At 36.5% G+C, this 18,032-nt stretch overlaps 1 long non-coding RNA gene across 2 annotated transcripts in view; it reads right to left on the bottom strand.

The window, feature by feature from the left end:
• The window catches only part of LOC141500202 (uncharacterized), a 59,748-nt gene extending 43,682 nt beyond the window's left edge, over positions 1 to 16,066 (bottom strand). For both annotated transcript variants that reach the window (XR_012471890.1, XR_012471891.1), the window contains exons 1-3: positions 16,013 to 16,066; positions 8,767 to 8,878; positions 3,311 to 3,428 (exon numbers count right to left, since the gene is read on the bottom strand). This is a non-coding gene — a long non-coding RNA (uncharacterized LOC141500202). The remainder of the gene's footprint in view (positions 1 to 3,310; positions 3,429 to 8,766; positions 8,879 to 16,012) is intronic.
• Positions 16,067 to 18,032: the final 1,966 nt, after the last annotated feature.

Genomic DNA, 18,032 nt, shown 5'->3' with positions numbered 1-18,032 from the left:
GCCCTAGAGAAACAGACTCTGCATCTCATAATGCAGGCCAGGATCACAGACTTTGGTTGCCACATCACACTGTTGACTCATATGTATTTTATAATCAGTTAAAACCAACAGATCTTTCTTAGACAAACTTCTGTCTAACATGTCTGCTCCATTTTGCACATGTTGAAATAGTTTTTTTTTAATTCAAGTGTAAAACTTTATGCCTGTTAAATTTCTTCTTGTTAGGGGCAGCTAGGTGGTGCAGTGAACAGAGCACGAGCCCTGGAGTCAGGAGTACCTGAGTTCAAATCCTGCCTCAGACACTTAATAATTACCCAGCTGTGTGGCCTTGGGCAAGTCACTTAACCTCATTGCCTTGCAAAAACTAAAAAAAAATTTCTTCTTGTTAAATCTAGCCAACATTTTGCCCAATGAAATCTTTTTGAATTTTGATTCTGTCATCTACCTTCTCAGGTTGCTACCTAACTTTGTGTCCTTATGTTCTTCAAATAAAATACACTCTCAAATCTGTGTATTTTCACTGGCTGTATCCTATTCCTGGAATTCTTTCCCTTCTCATCTTTACCCTATGACTTTTTTGATTTCTTTCAAATCTCAGCCAGTGTCTACCCTCTGTAAAAAGTTTGTCCTAGGAGCGGCTAGGTGGCGTAGTAGATAAAGCACTAGCCCTGGAGTCAGGAGAACCTGGGTTCAAGTCAGGCCTCAGACCAATTCCCTAGCTCTGTGGCCTTGGGCAAACCACTTAACCCTGTTTGCCTTGCAAAAACCTAAAAAAAAAGTTTGTTCTAGTCTGTTTTAATCTTAATACACTTCCATTTAAGTTTATCTTTAGTTTATCCTGGTTATATCCTTTGTACATAATTGTATGCACCTTGTCTTCCCCATTTAACTGAGTTCCTTGAGAACAGAGAACTACTGAGTTCCATAGTTTACTGATTCCATTCTTTCTCTGTCACTGTCTCTGTTGGTATCTTTTGAATAGTTGGAAAATAATACTGTTTTCCAGTCCTGTGATTTCTCTCACATTCTCTGGGATCATTCTAGAATCACTGATGTTCATTCAATAATCACATCTACAATTCTTTTAGCCGCCTCTATTATAGATCATCTTGGCTTAATTAACTTGAATTTGATGATGGTAGCTAGGGACTTTCTTGCTCTATTAGCCATTCCATTCTGTCTTCAGGTCCAAAAGTTGTGCCCCTTCTTCCTCAATTTCAAAACTGGCTTAATACCAATATTTCTAGAAGCCATGCAGTTCAGTAGAGGGCCTTGGTCTCCAGAGACTCTGGAAAGGGGAAAACTTCTGGCCAGAACACTCATTGGACAGAGAAGAAAGGGGCTATAGAAAGATATGTGTAGTCAGTGAAGGGGGATGGGTGAAGATGATTTATACAGCAAGAAGAAAGGATTGTTGTTCATCCTTAAATCCCTAAGTGATCAGGGGACTCAGTTAAACAAGAACTTTTAGCTTTCTTCTAGATTTAGTTCAAACAAAAGAGACCCAATCCCTCTTCTTGGGTTAGAGATCTCTCCCCTGAAGTGAATGAAAACAGTTTCTGGGTAATTAATAATCAATTTATTAATTAGGCTAGCCAGCAATCAAAAAAATTGATGCTAGTGTTTTCTCTCAGGAATCAAAGGGAGACCCTGAGAAGACTTAAACATTTTCAGAAAAGGGAATTCTCCTGATAAGTGAAAATCAGCCCTGATTGCTGGTTGTTTATTGAGGAGATAGACTGAAAGTTTTCAATTACTTTTGTTGAGAATGTGACTTGATCATGAGATTCAGCAGCATCTAACAACCTGAACAGAGGGAAGTCATTTCTGTCTGGACACTTCTGGCTAGTTTTTTTCCTTCATAAATTTGGGTCACTTTAAACTCCAATGGAGGGGACCAAAGACAGGGGTTTCTCCTGGATTTTGTTAATACTCTAAGCAGAAATTAGTTCTTCTAGTTGGGTTGGGTTCCTTGAGGTATAGGAGTAATCTCATTATTCATGTCCTTAACATTCGACCTGAACAAGAGTAGAACTCTAAACAGAAATTAGAAGAAGAAAAGACTGGATCACAAATTAACAATTAGTTATTGATATAATAATAATAATAATAATAATAATAATAATAATAATAATAAATTCTTTTAACCCAATATGTATACTTTTTGTATGTACTTAAGTGCATGTTGGTTCATTGTTCCCCCAACAGACAGTAGTTTCTGATGGAATGTAAACTTTTTAAAAAAAATTAATATATTTTGAATTTTACAATTTTCCCCCTAATCTCGCTTCCCTCCCCCACCCCCCACAGATGGTAGTCTGTTAGTCTTTGGAATGCAAACTCTTTGAGGACAGAACTGTTTTGTAAATACAAATCTTCATATGTGAAGCATCTGGCACTAAGCCTGATACATTGAAGTTTACTGACTGAATGAAATGAACTAGTATAAGGTTGATGGGAAAGTATGTTTGATTTCTGGGATCCATGTTGGTTATGGCAGCATCTGGTTTTGATTTTTGCTTTTTGCAAGGCAATGGGGTTAAGTGACTTGTCTAGGATCATACAGCTAAGTGTCTGAGGTTGGATTTGAATTCAGATCCTCTTGACTTCAGAGCTAGTGCTCTATCCACTGTGCCACCTGTCTGCCCTCTGGTTTTTGTTTTTTGTTTTTGTTTTTGGACTGGATAAGTGATTTAACCAGTGTGGAGAGTCCCAGAGAGGAACTTGTTCTACCAATGCAGATCAACTCTCATCTGGATTTAAATTAATCTTAGAAAATTGCCTTAGGACAACTGAGACAATAAATAGATTTGCCTCTGGTCATATAACCATCATATGTTGGAAGATGGTCTTAGTTTAGGTCTTCCTGATTCCAAAGCCAATTCTATTCATTTCATATGACTGTCTCTAACAGTTAAAATTGTTTTTTTTTAAAGAGCTTGGATTTTTAGCCTCTGAATTGTGTATACAAGTTATGAGTATCAGGAAAAATTCAGTTAAGAAATGGTTTTTATAATTTAGTCCTTTGAGTCATTTGCCAAGGCAGTCCTGAAATCTCAGTGCTAAGTGTTTTTATTTCCTTTAACTTTTGGCTGATTATGTTCTGTTTTTGTTTTACTTATGAGGTATATTGTTCATGATTGAAATCCTTGAGGCAACATGACCATGATGCTCTAACTTCCAGAGTAGCAGCAGTGATGTGGCAAGCAATATTGCCCAAAAGGTGACTTGTGCAACTTGTTTTGGAAAATTGTAAACGGAACTCAGACTTTGAAGCACATACAAAGGGGTGTTTACATATTATACTTACCTAGACAGCTTCCTTGCTTCCAGATTGCTTCTAAGCATTCAAAGACAACTTGGCTGCCTTATTCTATCAGGGTTTACACGCCAGATATTTCCTCAACATTCTTTGCAGAAGTGGGGGACTATGGATGTGGAACACAATATATGGTGTCACATTTAGGGGATGTGTTAGTATTGTTAAATTTTTTTTATATTCTTTATCAAAAAAGAATTTTTCTCTGGAGGAAGGGAAAGATATACTTGAAAATATAGGTGATTTGAAAACAAAAGATATCAACTAATAATACATGCCAGTACAACCCAACTTTAGTCTTGTACCTTGGGATATTATTTGTCAGATAAAAACTGGAAAAGCAGTTTGGGGGCTGGCAAAGGCTAGTATTGAACTCCTGATATAAGAGAACTTTCCACAGATACATATTTTATGATCTCATGGCTGTAGCTGGTACCACCTTGACTATGATAACCATCTATAGAAAACTGTTTTAGGTCCTGAGAAGTTAAGTGATTTGTTTAAAGTCGCACAACTAATATATGTAAGAAATAGGATTTGAACCCAGGTCTTCCTAACTCTTAAGACTGGTTCTGACTCTAAAACTGTCATCATAAAAACTTTTAAAATGAGCAGATCTTAAGCAGATCAGGAAAAACATCTGTCAGACTTCCAACATGGCCCAAACATTCATTCCCTTCTCCTCAATCCTCTGATCTCATAGGATTATAGATTTGGAAGGGGGAAGGGACTAGATGCCATCTAATTCAGCCTTTTCATTTAACAGATGAGGAAACTGAGGCTCAGAAAAAAGTGTCTAGTCTTAAATTGTGGTAGCACATTCTGAGCCAGCTATGTATAACATTTTTTAAAACAAGGATTAGAGGTGGCTAGGTGGTGTAGTGGATAAAGCACCAGCCCTGGAGTCAGGAGTACCTGGGTTCAAATCTGGTCTCAGACACTTAATAATTACTTAGCTGTGTGGCCTTGAGCAAGCCACTTAACCCCATTTGCCTTGCAAAAAACCTAAAAAAACACCAAACAAGGATTAAAACCAAAATTGATTTTTTTTCTCTTAACTGTGCTGTTTTGGGTTGCCTGTGAGGTTTATTCTTTTTGAAAATCAGTTTCAATTTGATATGAAAATGTATCTGAAAAACTAGTTATATTCCAGATTTCTCTGGAAAACTAATGCTTTAAAACTGGGTCAGTGTCTTTCCTTTTTCTTTCTCTATAATGTATATTTTATACATAAATATTGTATTGATGCTATTTTCATTATTGCAGTCACCTCCGAATAACATGACATTCTCTTCCCTGTAGAATCCTTCTGTGTAATAAAAATGAATAGTTAAGCCAAACAAACCAATACATTTGCTTATGGTTTAACCATCTCTGTCCAAGACGGAAGGAATTCTGAGTTAATTTTACAGTCCTCACATATCATAAGTAAACAATATTTCAAGACACCATCAGTGGTCATGGAAGGAAAATAACCCTATCAACACCTTTGACACTTCCAAGATAGTAATTATAATAATAATTAGCACTTATAGAATGTGTTAAGGTTTGCAAAGCACTTACAACTATTATATTATTTGATTTTCTCAACTATTCTGCCAGATAGGTGCTGGTTTTACCCCTATTTTACAGATGAAGAAATGAGACAAACAGATTAAGTGACTTGCCCAGAGAATCTGGGTAGCTAATGTCTGTGGCAGGATGTGAACTCAGGTCTTCCTGACTCCAGTTCTATCTATCAATCTACTATCCTACTTTATTATAGAGTTTACTCATTTTAAAATCACTTCATTTTACAAATGAGGAACCTGAGACTAAGAAAGAGCTTAAACTATTTGCTCCAGGTGGAAAGAGTAATAATTGAGGTTGGATTTAACCCTACATTATAGATATCAAGGTGGAAGTTCCATCAAAGGTCAGACAATATAACTATCTTTTTTACAATAAGGAACCTGAGACCTGAGAAATTAAATGCTTTCCTCAAGATTACTGAAGTGAGAAGCATCACAGGATTTGAACTCAAATCCTTTGACTCCAAAGCTCATATTCTTTGTATTGTACTACCTCCTATTATGATGTTTCCTGTGTTTTTGGTATCAAATTCAGTAACCCTTGGACTCTACCACAACAGCAAGTTTCAGGTAGAAGTAAGCACACAGTAGGCATTTAATAAATGTTTATTGACTGATTGATTCCTAAGTGGAATCTAAACTCTAGAGAGGGGCAAAAAGCTCAGGATCCAAAGGTTAGTCTCATCCCAGAACTGAGAGTAATCTGTTCCCTTTCTTCTCTTGCTTTTCCTTCTTTCCTTGGCAAAGTACCAATGTTTTCTAGGGTTAATGCCATCCTTTGAAGACAGTAACACAGAAACATATGGGGGGAGGGGACTCCCTTTAGTCCTCTAGAGAGACTTGCACACATAGGGGCCCCGTTTCCTTGGAAATGATTCAGTTACAATTACACATCTAAGAAAAATAGTTTTAACAACTTCCTCCAGTTGTTTAGGGAGAGAAGGAAAAAAAAAAGGGCAGAAAGTCAGCTCATTCACTGACCCTGATCTGGCCCAGCTCTTTTCCGTGTGTGTGTGTGTGTGTGTGTGTGTGTGTGTGTGTGTGTGTGTGTGTGTGTTTCTTCTGAGTGAATTGTGTAGAGAAGGCCTTTGAACAGTTGATGTATTGAGAAGGCCTGGGCTGTACCGTGCCGGGCAGGCTGCTGAGGCTGAGACTGACATCATGTTGTTGATTTTTGTTTTACAGGGATACTGCCTGTTGTGCAGAGTACGGAATGTTCTCTTCCGTGAACTGCAATTGAACTTTTCCAGCCTACTTTATTTGAGGAATCATGCAGATACATGGGGAAAAGAGCAGATCCCCTCCCATTCCCTTCCCACCCCAACCCAGCCACCCCTATCTTTGTCCCTTTTGCACTTGCTCTGGAGAATTTGTTCGCTGTTTTTTTTCCTGTTCCAAATTAAAACTAAACAATTTGATTCTCCTTAGAATTAAATATATGTAATAGTCTCATTCAAAGTCAGGGAAATTCTTTATTCCAAACCTTGTTACTTGTCAATAGTCTTGAATTGTTCAAATTAACTCCTTTCCTCAGGTAAAAAATAAATAACCTTTACTAATAGGACAGAAAAACCCCAAATGCCTGAAAGTGAACTTGCACAGTCACAGTCATAGAAATTAGGTCTGAGCCAACCTTGGTGGTGTGGTCCAAGAGGTAGTGTACTTATTGAGTAAAGGGTAGGGAGCCTAGTATTAAAGGATGTAGGTTCTAAAACCTGCCTGATCAGTGGGCTCTTGTTTTACCCATTCTTTTAAAAAAATACCTCAATTGAAGCACTTTGAAAATCATAACTTTGAAACTGAAAGGGACTCTAACAAGTCCAAACCCCTCATTTTACAGATGAGGAAACTGATGCTAAGAGAGATTAAACAACTTTGCCCAGATTCATTCAGCTAGTGTCTTAGATGGGATCTGAAGGCAGGTTTTTTCCTGATTCGAAGTTCAATACTCTATTCATCATCTGCTATATTAGATAACTACTCAGTAATCCCCATCAGTAAAATGAAGGGATTGGAGATGATTGTTAACGGCCTTTCCAGTTCTTAATCTATGACCCTAAGAATTCATATGCAAATTTAGAGCAAACTTTCTTGGGAGACCAAGTTTTTTTCTGATTTCTGCTAAACCTTATGTAAATAACAGAAGAGAAAAAGTGCTTTGCAAATCTTAAAATCATATGGAAATGTGAACTGTTATTCTTATTATTAGCTACTGTAGCATTTCAGAGTTTACAAAGTGTTCTTATAGCTGCTGTGTTACATAGGCAGTGCTGGTGTCATCAACCTCACTTTATGGATGAGGAAATAGACTCAGAGGACTTACTCGACTTGCCTATAGTCACATCAGCAGAAGATATCAGGAGTCAAGACTGGAACAAAGGGCTCCACTATTTCATGCTGTCTCAGAAGCTGCCTAAGGGCAGTGTTAACTTAAGTACTCTAAACTATTCTGAGAAAATGTTCTATGCCAGTCCTAGAGCATGTGAGTAATGTGATAAGTCTGTTGGGTTAGGCTAAGAGTTGGATTTGAAATCTAGTGGATCTCTTCTCTAATCTCCATACCTATGATCCTATAATTTCATGTTTGTTTTAGGCCTTGTAAGGCTTTTGAAGTGATTTTATTTCTGCTACCCAAATCCAAGCAGCCTGCTTCAGAGGAGGCATCATAGATTTTCCTCTAATTGAATCATTTTGCTGCCCATCCAGTCATGTCACTGTTTCTGTGATTAGATTCTTACATATGGAATTTTGCTTTGGAATTTGGTCTCAAGTCTTGCATCTTCCTGCTCCTAGTTGTTTCTCCTATCCCCTACCCAGTTGAGCATTTTCTTGGAACTGATGAATTGTGGCAAAGGTGACTGTGAAATGACATCCCCCCTATTTACTGACAGTCACAGTTTGGCCATCAGTAGCCACAGCTATAGAAAGAGTAAATTGCTGCTTTCATTGATTCCTAGGATAGCCTGTTAGTGTTTAGGCAGTAAAAGTCCATAGAGATATCCCTTAATACTTTTTTTAAGAGTTATTTTTTTCTTCTGGGTTTTTGGTATCATGATGCATTTCATTTGTTTGTCAAACATTTATTATTAATATTAGTGATAACAGTAATAATAATACTAATTATAGCTGGTATTTATTTGACTTTTAGGTTTGTAAAACTCTTTTGAAATCTGATGTCTACCTCATAATAACCCTTTGAGGTACTATAATCATTCCCATTTCAAAGATGAGGAACTTGAGCCTAGGAGAGTTTAAGTAACTTGCCCAGTTAAAGATAATTATTTAGTGTCTAAAGCAAGATTCAAAATCTCAGGTTTTCTTGGCTTTGGCCTAAAATGCTTTTCATCTTCTATGTGACATAATTGTCCTTGCAAAATGTCAGTTACTCTAGCAGAATGGAAACTCCTAGAAATCAGAGAATGTTTACTTTTTTTGTCTTAGAATTCTCAGTACATAGTAGACATTTCATAAATTCTTGCTAATTTGAATGGAAACAACTCCTGTTAGGGATGTACTGGATGGGGCCAGCTCCAATTGGTACCTGCCAGTCAATTGTTAAATAATTTTCATTCTAGCACTTACTCTTTTTTATTTTTAGGTTTTTGTAAGGCAAACAGGGTTAAGTGGCTTGCCCAAGGCCACACAGCTAGGTAATCATTAAGTGTCTGAGATCGGATTTGAACTCAGGTACTCCTGACTCCAGGGCTGGTGCTTTATCCACTACACCACCTAGCCACCCCTAGCCCTTACTTTTTAGGAATCAGCAAATGCTACAAAATTGAACTTAATTTATTGTCTTGATTGTTTAGACTGATAAAGAAATTGAGAAAATATTAATAATACTAATTAAACTTAATAGTTTGCATGTATACTCACTCTTTGCTTCTGGAGAACCTGTTCCCAACAAACTCCAATATTTGCTCTGAAAATTCTGTTTGAGTTGTAGGAAGCTCAGGAGAAATCATCACCTGACTTGGAGGAATGGTGTCTGTGGGGTAATAATAATAATAATAATAATAATAATAATAATAATAATAATAAATAACAACAATAATAATAATAGTAATAACAAGCATTTCATAATTATTTTAAAATGTTTTGGGTTTTTTCCTGCTTTCTTTTGAGGTAGTAGGGGTTAAGTAACTTGTGTCTAGGATCACAGTCAGTAAGTGTCTTAGTTCAATTGAACTCAGGTTCTCTGACTCCATGGGCTAGTACTCTATCCACTGTGCCACTTAGTAAAGTGTTTGTAGTAAGTAACTTACCTTAAGTAAGAGTTTTTAAGCAAAAGATATAAACTATTATCTCATTTTAGTCTCACAACACTTATATTTACTGTGTATAAGGTTCACTGGTAGTCATTGGAGTACAAAGTATGAGTCAGTCTTGTCTAATAGTGAGTAAAGACACATACACACACAGATATATCATATGTAAGTATAAAATTAAAAAGAATGAGTTAAGTTCAAAGAAAAGAGTCCCAGGCAATATACTCTAACACATGTGAGCAAGAAGAGATAATTTCAACCTGAAGGGGCATCATTCATTAATAATGGGGCACCTGAATTTAGTCTTGGTTGATTTTTTTTTCGCAAGGTTATAGGATTAAGTGATTTGCCCAAGTTCACACAACTAGTAAGTATCAAGTATCTGAAAGAATTTGAACTCAGGTCCTCTTGACTTCAGGGCCAGTACTGTATCCACTGTATTCCTTGACTACTCCTTTTTTTTTTGTTTTGATTTTTTTTTCTGAATTGAGACTTAAAGAAGGTAGGTACTTCAAGAAATGGTGATTGGATTTGGGGAGCAGTAGTTCTGAGTAAGGTATGAATTTGGGAGAAGGCAGGATAAGAATAGAGTTTGGGGAGTTGGCTAGACTATAAGTGAAGAGATATAGCCTAAGATAAAACCTTTTTTTTTTCTTGGTTATATTGATCCCTACTTCATTCTCCTCACAAAATTGAGTCCCTTCATTTCTGAGAATTTCCTCTTTCTCTAATCTTCAGTCTTACTTTTCCACTTACTCCTTCTTGTGGCATATTCTACAAATATATCTATGTCTCCCTGCCACACACACACACACACACACACACACACACACACACACACATATTTAGTTTTTTTAGTTTTTTGCAAGGTAAATGGGGGTTAAGTGGTTTGTCTAAGCCCACACAGCTAGGTAATTATTAAGTGTCTGAGGCTGGATTTGAACTCAGGTACTCCTGACTCCAGGGCCGGTGCTCTATCCATTGCACCATCTAGCCATCCCCATGCCATATATATTTTTTAAATTCACTTGGCTCTATCTTTCTCAAGCTATCAACCTAAATATTTCCTCCTTTTCACAGTTAAATTTCTAGAAAAAAAAACTGACTTCTTTTTTTCTATTTTCTTCCCACCCTCTTGCAATCTGGCTTTAAGCATCATCACTCAACTCAAATTGCTTTCTTTAGTTTCCAGTGATCTCTATTTGCTTATTCCAGTGGCTGTTTCTCAGTCCTCATTCTTGATCTCTTTGAAGCCTATGGATCAATCTCTCTTGGATTCTCTCTCATCCTTTGGTTTTTAGATACTGTTCTCTTGTTTTTTTTTTCTGCCCATTTGTCTTCTCTTTCTCAGTCTTCTTTGCTAGCTCTATGGGTTATCTACAAGACTCTCTTCTGAACCATTTTCTTTTATCCCCAAGCAGATGACTCCCAGAGCTATGTATTTGGCTCTAATCTCTTTTCTGAGTTCCATTCCTATTTTACCAACTTCTTATTGTAGAATTGCAAGTGGATGTCCTTCAGGCATCTCAAACTCAACAAGTGCAAAATAGAACTCTTATCTTTTCTCTATAATCCACTCCTCTTTCCCATTTTTCTCCCATTCCTTTTAGTTTCCAGATTTACAACCTTGGAGTCTTCATTCTTATCTCCCTCTCCCATGTCAATATCAGCTCATGCATCTGACCTCTTCTTTCCACTCACAATGTTGCTATCCAAATTCAGGTTCTTGGACTACTGTAATAATTTCCTAATTGTTTTTCTTGCCTCTAGGCTCTCCCCTCTGCAATCTGTTCTCTATAAAAATAGTCTTTATTTCTTTTCTTTTTCTTTTTTTTCTTTTCTTTTCCAGGGGTGACTAGATCTCTTTATCATGATAGCCATAACTGGAAGTTCAGAAGCTACTCATCGGCATGACTCCACTGTTGATAAAAGCTTTGATCTGTTCCATTTCTACCCCAGGTTAGTTCATTCCACCTTAGGTAACTTAGTGGTTCCTTACTGCAGGAGCTCACGTATTGGTACAACACTCAGCTCAGACACCTGATTGACTTTGGCTTTATGTCAGCTCAGAACTCCTAAACTTAATCAATGTACCAGTCTCAATCTCTTCTGGTAGCAAGGATTTCAGGTTGACAAAACCAGTCCAGACTCAAACTAATATTCCTGAAGCGTAAATCTAACCATGTCATTCCTTTGCTCAAGAGTGACTCATTATTTTTTTTTATTTTAGGTTTTTGCAAGGCAAATGGAGTTAAGTGGCTTGCCCAAGGCCATACAGCTAGGTAATTATTAAGTGTCTGAGACCAGAGTTGAACCCAGGTACTCCTGACTCCAGGACCAGTGCTTTATCCACTGCACCACCTAGCCGCCCCCATTATTTCTTTTTGGATAAAAAACAAACTCATCTGTTTAGCCATTACAACCTTTCACAATATAGCTCCAGACTACCTTTTCAAGTTTATTCTATATCACTGTCCTTAAAACACTCTACATTCAAGTTAAACTGTCTATTAATTGTCCCTCACAGAGGACATGCCATCTCCTATATTTCTTTTTGTATCCTCTCCCCTATATCTGGAATGCAGTCCCTTTTCATCTTCATCTTCTAGAATTCTGCTCATATTGTTCATCCATTTGGTCATATTTGACTCTATGTGACTTTTATCTTGGCAAAGATACTGAACCAGTTTGCCATTTCCGTCTCCAGTATATCTTCATTTTATAGATTAATAACTGAAGCAAATAAAGATTAAATGACCTGCTCAAATCACAAAGTGTCTGAGTCAGGATTTGAACTCAGACCTTCCTGACTCCAGGTATGGTGCTCTATCATCTTCACCATCTTGATGCCTCAGAATTTTTTAGAATTTTTTTTTTTTTAGGATTTTTCAAGGCAATGGGCTTAAGTGGCTTGCCCAAGGTCATACAGCTAGGTAATAATTAAGTGTCTGAGGTTGGATTTGAACTCAGGTATTCCTGACTCCAGGGCACTATCCACACTATCCACTGTGCCACCTAGTTACCCCAATTTTTAGAATTCTTAACTTCCTTTTCCTGAACTTAAAGCCCTCTCCATAAACAAGGTTTTTCCCTATTTCCTTCTCCCATTCTTCCCTCCTGTAGTACATTGTACATATTTTGCATTTATAGTATATAAGTTGTCTTTCCCCTTCCATTCTCCCCCCTTTAATAAATGTGAGCTTTTTTGAGGGTAATGACTACTTAATTCTTGCTTTTGTATCATTGTCACTTAGCATTGTACCCAGCATGTATATGCTTAATAATCTATTTTGAATGAATAAATCAAATGAAGAAATTATTTCCTGAAGGACCTTTTCATGCCATAGAGAAGCATTTCATATTCTGTATACTGGAATGTCAAGGCCTGTGCCATAGAACCATATTATATATTAAAATCCAGTAATGAGAACTTTCTAAAAATAAACCCCTTTAAATAGTGTTCAAGGAAGACTTTCCTGATGACAATTTCTGAGCTATAGCTGGCTATGAATTTGTAATAATTACTAGGTAGTATGTAAAGTATTTTAAGGAAAGCAGATTATATATGTGAAACCAATCACCTAATAAGTGCTTGTTGATTGATTGGTAATTTTGAAAGAGACAGCACTAGCTGCTAGGAGGGAGAATCAGGAAAAGCTTGAAGGAAAGTAGGGTTCTAAGAGCAGAGATAAATCACCTGCAGGATTTTGACATTAGTGGGGAAGGTTGCTACCACAAGGGTCAGCAAGTATTAGAAAATTACCTGAGACACAGAAGTTAAATGACTTCTGTGGGTCACATTGCTATTAAATATTCAGAGGTAGAATTTGAATCTAGAGTTCCCTGACTCCAAGTCCAGAAGTCTAGTGACTAAGTGGTACCATGATTGCTACTTTTGGCAAGATAGGTATATATGATCAATATAATAAACATTGGGTAAGACTTGTTTATTATAGATAAAAGCAAAAATACCATAATGATCTTTCTAATACTACTAATTCCTCTTCACTTGGGGGGGGTCAGTCCAGGTCTAGGGAGCTGATTGTTAAATTTTCAGTGTGAGATCTTATCTCTCAGAAATTGACATATGCCCCAAATCAGAGATTGACATTGTTTTGTTGACTGTCTAGATTTAAGAAAGCAATGTAGAAATTGTTAATTCAGATTAAATTTAAAATTATGTCATGCATTGTTTATTTATTTTTTGTTTTTTTGCAAGACAATGGGGTTAAATGACTTGCCCAAGGTCAAGTGTTTGAGACCAGATTTGAACTGAGGTTCTCCTGACTCCAGGGCTGCGTCTCTAACCACTGTGCCACTTAACTGTTCCTCATGTCATGCATTTTTTGTTTTTGTTTTTTGTTTTTTGCAAGGTAATGGGATTAAGTATTCCATGCGTTCTTGAAAAGAAAGTTGCTAATCATTTGCTAGAATATCCCCGAGTCTCACCACATCACATTTCCACTTTGTCCTCTTCTGAATAAATTTCAGTGATTTCCTATTATAGACAGTATTAATCACAAAATCTTCAGTCTAGCTTTTAAAGCCTTTCACAATTTGACCCCTCTTTACCATTCTAGTTGTTTTACACTTTAATCCTCCTATTATTTAATATTGACCTCCTAATTATTCCTTGAATTTGACACTTCAACTCCAAGCTCTGTCTGTAACTTTTCAATCTCTGTCCACCATGCCAGGAGTTCTCTCTCTCTCTTCTCTGGCTCCTGGCTTCTCTAGTATCCTTCAAGACTTGGTTCAAATCTCACCTTCTGTAAAAGGTCTTTCTCAGTATAATCTGCTGGTATCTTCCATCTGAGATCAGCTTAGCCTGTAGCTCAGAACTTGGGAGCTAGTCTCTTTTACATTGCCTATCAATTACACTGTATATAGCTTTGTATGTGACTTTTTTTACATGTTGTCTTTTTTCATTAGAATGTGTTTTCCTTGAGGTCAGGGAATGTATGTTTGCTTCTGTTTTTATCATCAGAGAGTCAGGTATATCTGAATACTTTTTGATTGACTGACTTTTTGACTGTGCCCATATATTTAGATTTTGTTTTTGACAGAAGTAATGGAGGGTAAAGGTAGTTAATAAAAGTCTCCAAAATGACCTTTTTAAAATACAAATTTTCTTTAATATTGGAGTAAAAGTCTCAAACTGAACTGAGTGACTAACCAACAGCTTCTTCTGTTATTTCTATGACACCTTTCCTGACACATTTATTCCTGTTTCAACCTCATCTTTCTCTTTGTGCTCTGTTTTCTGTCATCCCATGCATTCTCCCAAACACCCTGTTCCTCTTACCCCCTCTTTATGCTTTGACTCAGCAGGAGCTCTTCCTACACAGCACAAGGGAACCTTGGAAGAGAGGTGGATTTTTCAGAAAAGATAATATAAGGACACCTGCTATCTGTCACAATCCATCCATGCAGCTATCCATCATTGGTCATCCAGAGACATGTACTTTGCTTCATGAAAAATGTAAAGGGAATGGGGGCTGGCACCACCAAGTCTGGAATTAGGTTTAGTAATTGGCATTTTGTGATTTGTGAGACAGTGTGAGTATACAGGGTAGGTGGGTGGGATGAATTTTCCAGGCTATGAGTGTCCAGGTAATGATTAGGATTTAAATACAGTGAGGGGCTGACTCTAGGCTCAGAAGGGCATAGTGGGAGGTTGTTAACTTGCATGGATAAGGTTTTGGGAGGCTGTACTTGTGTTGGAGTAGGTGTACTTGTGAGTAGGTGCTTGTGTTGGAGGCGAGCTTCATAATTTGCTATCAGGGAAGGGTGGGATGCAATTGATTTCCTATTTTCTGATTGGTCAATCATGTCTCTCAGTTAAAAGAGTTCCCCTTGGAGTCAGGTCATGGCCCCCACTTTGTAGAATACAGTCTACAAAGCTACTGAAGTGATATTCCTAAAGCATAGGACAATGTCCCTCACTTGTTTACTGAAAAACTCTGTTTCCTAGGGCCTCTTGGTGAAAATATGAACTCACTTGGTGGGCATGTAAAGTTCTTCATAATTTGACTCCAGCCAACTTTTCCCAGAAGCATTATTATACATTGTTGTTCTCCTTGTACTCTACATTCTGGCAAAACAGACTTATTTGTTCCTTGTATATATCCTTTTTTTCTGTCTCTGTGTCTTCTCATAAAAGCTCAGATTTAAATTTTGCAGGAACTGTAAAGGTCATCTAGACCATGTCCCTCATTTTATAGGTAAGGAAATCGAGACCAGAAAGGTTGTGTGACTAGCCAATAGTCATCAAGATACTAAATGGCAGTCAGTTCCTAAACAAAGGTTCTCCAAACTCCAGATTTGAAAAATGATTGAAAAATAGTTTTTTTAACCTTTAATTTATATATATATATTTAATTTATATATAGATAGTATTTATTATATTTTATATTGTTAGTATAATTTATATATATTTTATATCATCATATATTATATAAATTCTATATATCATGTATATTATATATTTATATTGAAATAAATGAAAAAACTCAAGAAACAGAGTTTCTCTTGGTAACCAAACACAAAACTATGAAGCTCTCCTAACACTTAAATACCTTTAGAAAAGGGGGTATGCCTGATTGATTACAAGTTAATGAGGGGGTAGACATATGAATGTCTAAGTCTTTAGCTCCTCCTGCTAAAAGGAATCCATCTCTACCCATACCAATCTTGCTGATTTTTTTCCTTAGACCCAGTGGTAAGGTGGGAGGGGATGGATATAATGGTCTAGAACTGGAATTTATCTAAGTTAGATTCTATATATTCTATAAACAAAAATAAGGTGTCTTAGTTGAATGGATATTATACCCCAAGGATTAGGCCAATCTCACCTATTAGCCTTGTCCTTCAGAAACTGGTTGAATGACCTATAGGGACTGGACCCTGAATGAGGAAATAGAAAGGAAAAAACCTCAATCCTAATTTAATCATCAATTATTAATATAATAGAAAAATAACAATTTATCTCAATATATATTACATACCCTTCTTTTATACATTTTAAATTAAATTTTATTTTTTTTTCAATAAACATGCATCTATTTTCTCTATCTCAAACAGAAAAAAAAAACTTGTAACAAATATACATGGTCAAGCAAAGCATATTCCATATATTGGCCATATCCAAAAATATATCTTATTCTGAATTATTAGACCATTGCTTCTCTGTCAGGAGATGGATAGAATTCTTCATCAAGTGCTATGGAATCATGCAGATTTAATGCAAGCAGATTTAAGTTTTTCAAAATTGTTCATTTGCATAATGTTGTTATAATATAAATTGTTTTCCTGTTTTCACTTTGGCCCACATCATTTACAAGTCTTTGTAGATTTCTCTGAAACTCTCCCCTTCATCATTTCTTTCAACCTATTAGTATTTGGTTCTATTCACATGCTATAATTTGTTTAGACATTCCACAATTGATGAGAACTCCCTCAGTGTATGGCCACCAAAAGAAGAATTGTATAACTGTTTTTGTATATAATGGTCCTTTTTTCTCTTTCTGATGTATTTTGGGTACAGATCTAATTTTTGTTTCACTGAATCAAAAGATATTCACAATTTAGTAACTTTTGGGGGGCATTGCAGCAGTTTCAAATCATTTTCCAGGATAGTTAAATCAATTCATACTTTATCAATAGTGAATCAGTGTGCCTATTTTCCCAAAACCCTTTCAGTATCTGTCATCTTTCTTTTTTGGTCAACTTTGCCTATGTGACAGGTAGTGCTTTTCCCATGATACCAAGTTACTTCCTTCTCTTAGGTTATGCCCTTGAACGCACACTCTCTTCTCCACTTCAGAATCTTTAGCTGCTTTTAAAGCTTATCTCAAGAGCTACATCTTACAGGAGGTCATTTCTTGGCCCCATTAATTCCTTTTCAAATTATTTTGCATTTAAATTGTATATTCTTTCTATACTTTTCTGCCTTTGGTACTAGCTCATTTTCTTTGTATATCTAGCACTTAGCACACTGAAGGTTTTTAATAAGTGCTTATTGATTGATTAAGGGAAATCAGGTATTCTAAGAAATTGAAGAGGAATACAGAGAGTAGCATATGCAAAGACTTGGACTTAAGACATGATGGGATTATGTTCGTTTATGCACTTGTTTAGTTTAAATATCTGTGTTTTGCAGTCAGTCAATAAATTGAATATGTCCTGTGTGAAAGACAGCTTCTCAAGGGTACATTTATCTCACTTTGTACAATTCAAAACACAGAGTTTATTGACAACACTTGCTTTATAATTAACTTTTGTGATAAATAATGCTATCCCATTGATTAGCTCTGTGACTTTGGGCAGCTAGGTGACGTAGTGGCTAGAGTGCTGGACTTGGAGTCAGGAAGATTAATGCTTCCTGAGTTTAAATCTGGCCTTGGAGTAGTTGGTTACCCTGGGCAAGTCACTTAACTCTATTTACCTCAGTTTAATCATCTATAAAATGAACTAAAGAAGAAAATGGCAAACAATTCCAGTATCTTTGCCAAAAAGTATCTTTGACAAATGGGGTCACAAAGAGTTGGACATGACTGAATAGCAATAACAAAATGACCATGGGGCAATTATTTAATCTTTCTTGGCCTCAATTTCTTCATCTGTTAGATGAGTATGTCTGCAGCAAACTAGACAGAACATTGAATTTGGAATCAGAGCACCTTGGTTCATATCTCAGGTCTGTGACTTGCACGGCCTTTGGAAAGTTTCTCAGTTTTCTCACATATTGGACTCAACAGTGTTTAAATTTCCTTCCAGATCTAAATGCTGTGAACCTGTATAATAGCTTCCCTTCCCATTCCTTGTTAATATTCCCTGACTTTGTGATTATACAGTAGGTGAAGAGTGCAGCCA

Source organism: Macrotis lagotis, chromosome X (genome assembly GCF_037893015.1).
Source record: "Macrotis lagotis isolate mMagLag1 chromosome X, bilby.v1.9.chrom.fasta, whole genome shotgun sequence".
NCBI lineage: Eukaryota > Metazoa > Chordata > Mammalia > Peramelemorphia > Peramelidae > Macrotis > Macrotis lagotis.
This window is presented reverse-complemented; position numbering and strand designations above follow the sequence as displayed.